Raw genomic sequence first — 8270 nt, forward strand, 5'->3', positions numbered from 1 at the left:
GAAATAAATGCTTTGTCAAATATTTCAAAGCTAGACTCCTTACGAGTTAATCGAGAACTATCTCAACTCAGTTTTGTTTGCTGTTTTTACTACAACACCCTATAGATGTCTGAGAAAATACCAAATACATGGCTTCTAAAAGGCATTGGATGTGGTACACATCTGCCATAAATTGTTTAAAGATATTTTTATGCGTAGCTATGGGACTCGAAAATTAAAATGAACTGAACTGAAGTGGAACTCTATAAGTATGATACATATTCAATAATGTTGTTTCTACACTGTTAGAAGTTACCGTGAAATTTAATACATCCTACCGTAAAAATTTTACGGACTCGACCGTGGAATCGGAAATACTTCCATACCGTTTTAGACCAAGCCGCGCATGCGCATTTGGGTCGCTTGTCAACTTTCACAGGCCAACATGGCCGAAGCGTATGTTTTTGTTGCTGTGTTGTGCTTCTTTATCGATGGTTGTGCTTCGAATGCCTGCGTGGAAAGTAAATCTACATAACTCAAGGTACGTATAATGTTTTTATTTTTTAACATAATGGAATGAAAATTCATTGTAACACAGTTTATTAGTGCTATATTATTATTATTGTACTGCTGTACTATGCAACGAAGCCAAAACCATGTGCATTTATTCAATTTGCTTGTGTAGTGGAAGATATAAATTCATCGATGTCTTTATCACATGTACCACATTGCAAATACCGGTCACTTTCATTAGGTAGTATACAAACGATATATGAAGTGCGTGTCTGTTGTTTACAAGTAGTACTCAGAAATTTTTGAAAGCAGAAATTTGCAATAGCCGAGTTACGGATGGTAGAAATGTTTAGTAACAGTCTCTGAGGTACAATTTTTTCTTACTTGACAGGTTTTGATGTTTTATGTAACATAGAATGTGCTTCTAAGCGCGGAAAGCACGAACAACCGCGATATTTGATCCCAAACCACAGCTCACGTAAATTAAAAACCTCCTATCTCGGAGTACTTTCGCAACTTTTTATTGGTCAAAATTGGTGTATGCACATTCAAATAGCTTAAAATACGTGCAAATGATAACGTCACCAAACTTAGCACTACTAACAATAGTTACACTTCTATTTTGGTTTTGTGAGTTTTAAGTCCTTCGTGTTTGATTTACTTTATTTTATAGGCCTAATACATTTAAAATGTAAAATTAATATTTATTTTCAATTATTGACTTTTATTATTAATATTTTGGGTGCACTTGCACAAAGCCTTCGAGCTTCCCTGCTTCTGGCTAAGGAAACTAGGTACTTTACTTCACCATAACTCATTTCCCTGAGCTAAAAACAGCAGAAAAGCTACATAAACAACTTAATCTTTATAAAAAATGCAAAAACTTTCACTTGGTGGTACAGAAAGTCAAGGGTACCTAACTATTCATCTGGCAAAACAGCCTAAAAGTACTGGCTGAAATTGTATGGATTTCATCAGTAGTGACTGAATGATACTGTTAATCCTGAACCTCCACACATAAATAATTCCAGGGAAGGGTTTAAAAGCTTTACGGGAAAAAAATGACACGGTGTGCTTCAATTGTCCCCTTCCTTCACCTATCCTGTACACTGAAAAAAAAATCATGGAAATTAGCCGAAATTTATCTGAAAGTCCCAAAATTATAGAAAAATTCAATATTGGGTTCTAGACCCCATCAGAGTAAAGATATTTTGATCTAGCTAAGGTTATCTGTTGAGAAGTATTTAATCCCATGGGAGATTTATAAATGAAGAACTGGTCTCCCAATATTGTTCATTTTATTCATAATTTTGTATTTAGGTAAGTAGAATTACATAATTTTGACAAAATGTCAAGTGAATGGTTAAAAATACAAATTTATGAGTAATTATAATAGTGTACATTTACACAAGTTGGAGGTGTTATATTTAACTTTGTATGTGAAAACAAAATTGAGACTTAGAAATTTTTATCTGCGGAACACTGAGGAATTTTCTAAAAAAATAAGATGGCAACATTGATTTTCACTAATATTAACTATTTGGATGTTCCATAACATATTGAGCATCCACTTAAAATCCTTCTGCTAGTTCTAAGCAAATAATGTGAAGTAAAAGCAAAATTTTTGTAATAATTCAAAATTCCTTCGGTTTTGCGGCATTTTCCAAGAATGACACTTTTACATAAAAACTGAGTGGTACTGACATGAAAGATGTTAGTTCTTGGTGTTATTTTGTATTTCCCTTCAAGTTTAAACTGTTTATGACTGCAACAATTAGCATTCATGCATATTTAACTGTAATTAGGTATCTTATGACTGATTTAAAATTCTTTTTCTCTCGCAAGAATTGCAATTTTGGACAAAATTTGGATTTAAAGTTCTAGTAATCAAAACAATGACACAATATAAGTTTAATACAGTAGATTTAGGTAATTTATGGTTTGATTGTTATCATTAAGTTTAAACCTGTTCAAAATTGTTAATAATTTATGGTTTTCATGCTCAAAATTCATTTCATTACAGGTTTTTATGAGAAATTCTGATTTTAAGTCTGGAAAGTAAAAGATATGCCAAGAACTGTGCCAATGGGTAGTGAGCTGTGAAATTTCTGTGGGAGGTCCTAGAAACTGCATTGGAACCTCTTTTGGACAAGATCCACAAGTAAGTTGCTTTTCATGTTTTCAACTAGAACCTGAAGCAACAAAATACCCACCCCTCCTCCCATTAGAAATGGATCCAATAAGTTTTTATAAGAAATTTGAAATGTTACTCACTCAATGGTTGGAAGTTAGCTTGAAAGATAAATAAAATAAATCATGGTAAAGGTTATTGAAAGTTTTCAATCTTGTGTTCTGACAACTATTATTCAATCCCTTTACCTTTACTTCCCATGTGAATGGCTGTATGTGGAAAGAGTGGGTCATGGAATTGAACAATTACTTGAATTGATACTAACACACAGGGCCTACTTTTTTAAAAAATGCTGCCAATTTATCATACAAACTCCTGTAACTATTTATGGTCAGAGTGGGCTTTCCTTAAAAGTGGGCCAATTGACATTCTTTGAAATAACCCTTACGTGTATTGAATGCAAGTTTTTTTTTTTTTGTTTGTTCATATATTTGATATTTTGAATGAGATTCTTAAATTTATTATTGTTATTACAGGATCGTCCCTAATAGAATGCATGGAAATTATGCTTTCAATTGAGCAAGGATTGATAGAATGCTTGGCTTCCTAAATGCTATATCAGTATCCATTTCAAGCATGCAACACATTGGAGTTTGGCAAAAGGTATGTTGTATCATGTGTGAATGAAACACTGCACAAACTTTCACATAATAATTAAAAAGCTCCAAATTTGTAGTTCAAATATTTTTAATTCTCCTGAAATATTCACATCAATTCAGTGCATAAAACAGGTGGTTGGGTCAGTGGCAATGTGGTTTTAGTGCTAGACCCATACTTTAATCACCAAACATTCAGAGTTTGAGTCTTCTTGTCAGTATGGATGTGGTTTGTTGTACAATGAGATGCATAAGAATTGCAAAGTAAATTGTCCATCGCCATGTTTATTGCCCTTGTTTTACGAAATGAGTGCTTAAAAAAATGAAACAAAATGTCAAACAAGCTGCTGAAAATTTCTACACCAGCACTTGCATACATAAAAGGTCAGTCCCTAAAAACACGAAAGAAGCAAGAGAAATATGAATGAAAATTGTTATGGACAATTTGCTGACCCAATACTTGTGCATCCCACTGTACCATTTATTATTTAATCATAATATTGGTAATTTCTCATCTTAGTATTGTCTCTTAGATCTAAAAGATGAATGGTTTAAACACTGAATGCAGTACTGGGTTTACCATATGATTTGGCACACACGGAACGGAAGTAAGGTAAAGCCCATCATGCACCATGACATGAAGGCACAGCGCAATGTGGAAGTTGGGCCCCACCAGTGCTGTGATACCATAATTTACCACAGCTATACACTAAATTTCATGAAACGTTAAGTGGAGACCATGTTTCCATTAAATATGGATTATGTTTCTATTAAATATATGGATGAAATCTGCAAACTTCTCTAAAAATGTGGAAAACGTGGTGGAATACTGATGATGATGATGATATATGTCATTTTACAAATAAAAACAAATATGGAATACATATTTTCATGATTGCATTTCAACATGCAGGCTACAGTACAGCATGTTATTGTATCTCCATTTCTTGTTTCATTGCTTTTTTGAATTTTAGTTTTGTTTTCTGTTAACCACTTTAATAATACTCGTAATGACACTGAAAATGAAAACTTGCAAAAACGTACATAAGAAGTTCTCTTCTTGTTTTGAACTGACATAATGCAGACTTCAATTGTCTCATGGCAGTAAAGACACCCAACTAACTGGATTGTCATGGTTCACATAGGAGATGTACTGCGTAGAAATTTTTGCAAAGAAAATTCAGGCTTGACCAGGACACAAACCAAGTTCTTTGGCATACCATGTCATTGCTCTACAGACTGAAATAAACCAGGGCTGGCTTAGTAGCTAAGTTAGTATAGTTACTTTTTCAAATTAGTTTACTCTATGGGTAACTGGGAAGGGAGGGGGTGAGATAGCTGAAACATGGTACTGATCACATCATCTCCACTGTAGCCAGTAGATAATGTGGAACCATGTGCCTTCATGGAATGGTGACAATTTCTGCCACCTTTCCACATATGTATTTATTTTTTGAGGGAACTGTATCAGTGGGAAACTACTACTGAGCTTACGCACCACTGAACACCTTTGACAATGTTATTCTGTTACTTGAGAATTAATGAAGTTTTAAATTTATGCTGCTGCAATAGCATTCGGTTTTGTATCAAATTCCTTAATGGTATATTTCTTCTTCCCAGGTGATTTAATCCAGCAGAAGGGTCCTAAGTTAAGAAGAAAAAAGCACAAGTGCAATGTAGTAATTATTTGACAAAATGCAAAGAAACAAGTGTAAAGTGAAAATAAATAAAAAGTAAATTATAATTATGTACATGGTTGATTTGAATAAATTATTTATATTATTTGAATTATTATATCTCATTTGAAAATTCCATTTTTAAAACTGAAAAGTATTTGAGGATTGCACCAATAGCAGGGATGGAAGATTGGTAGTAATGTCAGTAAAATCCAGGTTTTTTTAATCTTATTTTACTTATTTATTTATTAATTTTTTATGTTGAATTGATTCTCTTGGGCTATCGATCAAGTGGGTTCTGCAACTGTTTCTGAGCTTTTGAGAATAATGCCACTATCTTCAGGCTAGAATTACTTCTTTACCTTTACCCTGAAGATGAGAATAAAGTCAGATCTAGGAACTTCTCAGACTTTTGTAGAATTCATGTGGTCAAGGAGAGAGAATCTTTTCATCATTTGCCTACAGAAAAACTTCGGCTTATTATAGTATTGTGTGTGTTTATGAGTGCAATTTGTGATTTACTTGTTGCATTGTGAGGAACTTGAAGTGAAATTATTTTTTTTCAGTTCAATTACAGATATTTTTGTAATATTTCCTAATTTAAGTAATAATAATTATTGTACTAACAAAGTAGTCTCATTATGGAAATGTATTTCCATAAATGCTAAAACATTGAAATTTTAAGGTTTGAGGGCTATGTTTCCTTTCTGCTTTCTATTATGTTATTCACAGGCATGGAAATCCGCAGAATTTTTTCCAGGGAGGGGCAAGTAAGGTAATTTTTTCCAGGGGGGGGGCAAAGGACACATATTTTCCTCCAAAATAGTGGTGCCCTCTCAAAAAACAATATTTCAGTCTGAAATTATCATGTTTCTTCAACGAATTTATAATAATTAACATAAATTACTGTGATTGAAATGAAATTATGTGTGAAATATATAATTTTTAGGTACACATTCATTTTCCAGGGAGGAGCCATGGCCCCCCTTGCCCCCCTTCTGGACGCCCATGTTCACAGGATTCCTGAATATCTGAAAACACTGAGAATTTGTTTTTTGCTTGGAAGGATTTTAAACATATTTCACCTTTTCCTCATAACTGTTTTTCTTTGTGAATGTATCATATCCTTACAATGCATTCGCGCACACATACATATTGTAGTAAATAGAGAGGTATAGTTTCAAGTCCACTTTATGTTCAGATAGGCTAATTTGGGGCTGGACCTACAGTTTTGAAGTGGAATCCAAACCATTGCATTATGCCTCCACCAGGGTATTGAACTCAGGACTCGATCACAAGGTAAGAATAATAGCATTGTGCCATCAGAGGGCCTGAAAGTATCTAATAAAATAATTAAAACATTGCCTTCAAGAACATGTTAATTTTGTCCAATGAAAATGTATGACATTGATGGTTATGGAGTTGGTGAAATGCTATTTTATTTATAAGTTGTAATTATTATTTTGGTATTTTTGTTTCTTTCTGCATATTGGGTTAAATGTGATAATGATTATAAATGACGGAATGGGTATAATAAATACAATGATACTCATGTATGAACTGGGTTTCATACCTGGCACATGTAGCTTTATGGGTCGTTAGCTCACCAGTCCACTACAGAAGCCAGAAGGGGACTCTAATACGTAATTCGTAGTTCAGTATTTCCCCCTAGTTAAACAGGTAATTTTTACTTTCTAACTACTGTCGACCTGTGCAAGGGTACTTAAATCAATTGTGTGTTGTGCAAATGTAAAATTCTCTCTAAATGCCTTAGTATCGTGGAAAACGATGAACTGTGCTGCCAAGGAGTGTTTTAAGCACATACATTGGCAGTGAAATTGGAAATTTTATACCTATGCCAGAACAAAATCAATCATCAATATGTAATGTGAAAATAACTTTTTGACATTGTCTGGCCAAAAAGGTATCATTTTTTACATTATGCAAAAAGGTATTCCATCTAAATACAGCCAATTATTGTTTAAATTACGGCATTATGCCGTATTTTTTAAAAAACAAACTTGTTAAAATTACGGTATATTATCGTTTAATATACAGGTATCCGTAAAAAGAAATTTACGGTCACCGTAATTTTTACGGTATCTGGATGGCAGCGAGAATTGACGGTCTTGGACCGTTTTTTTTACTGTCAACTTTTTACAGTGTATATCCAGTGGCTGGGAGATGATTATTCCTGGTTGGGGTGGCTCAAGATCCAACTCACCCCCTTTAATCTCAACCTGTATTAAAATGAACAAATGTGTCTTAGTTCACAATTTTCACATTTCGAACTCCTGATTTTCCGTTCCGTTTAATCGAAATAAGCCCAGAATGAGGTCCAGAGCTTTATATGATTCAGAATTGTTATCTGGCCTTTTTTTGTTTTTTTTAAAAAAATTATGTAACTATTGCATTAAATAACAAGACATTCGTGTGAGCTGTTCTAAAATAGAATATTTCCCATGGCTTCACATCATACCTAGGTATCAAGGACGAATTTACGGGGCTTCAGGGAGTCCGGAACCCCACCTCTCCAAAGACTTACCAAGCATTAGAAGTAAATAATCGAAATATAATTGTTTAGAATTTGTTATATAATCGATGATCATTTCCTCTGAACTTATTGGAAGGCAAGGAATTTGACTCATGCGGCTTTGAAGGGTTCCAAAGATTTATGCACACTAGTAATGATAATAACAATAAAATATTAATCAGGAACTTAACATTTCGTTAATTTGATCTTACTCGTTTTTTGTTATTCAATAATTCAATTCTTTGTCTATTTGACATTAAATTCCTTGCCAGAGGAGTTGTTTTTATCCAAATCCTGGCGATCTTAACTAGGCGTAAGCTAGATAATGAATGCGTGCTGTTATCTCTTATTACTTTACTATCTTTTACCTATTCATGTAATGTCAACAATACAAAATTAATTAATTTATATATTTGATTAATATTTTAATTTAATTTAATATAATTATTCTATTTATTATTATTATTATTATTGCGACACTTGGTTGGACCCCCCCCCTCAAATGTATTTCTAGATACGAGCCTGCTAGGTATAGGTACCTGTGAAGTAGTATGTGTGTGTGTGTGTGTATGTGGGAGGCTGAATTTTGTACCCCAAAAATGAAAAACGTTCCTGTACCACTGCTAAGGGACGACACAACACTAGCCAGTAAGCCGAGGCGCCACAGCCACGCCAGCCTGCAAAGAAATTCAATCCACAGTGTACTACGTGGAAGAGTGATTGACACGTATGTGGCTTCAGAGAAGGTCGCCCCTAGAAGCATGTTGTTTGGCACAGTCATG

General features: G+C 33.8%; 1 long non-coding RNA gene across 1 annotated transcript; it reads left to right on the forward strand.

Annotated features, from left to right (window-relative positions):
• Positions 1-409: 409 nt before the first annotated feature.
• LOC145996925 (uncharacterized) lies at positions 410-5025 on the forward strand. Its single transcript, XR_014442835.1, has 4 exons — positions 410-520; positions 2516-2653; positions 3160-3286; positions 4900-5025. It is a non-coding gene; the product is annotated as an uncharacterized LOC145996925 (long non-coding RNA).
• The last annotated feature ends 3245 nt before the right edge of the window (positions 5026-8270 follow it).

Source organism: Lepisma saccharinum, chromosome 13 (assembly GCF_977018435.1).
Source record: "Lepisma saccharinum chromosome 13, izLepSacc3.1, whole genome shotgun sequence".
Classification (NCBI taxonomy): domain Eukaryota; kingdom Metazoa; phylum Arthropoda; class Insecta; order Zygentoma; family Lepismatidae; genus Lepisma; species Lepisma saccharinum.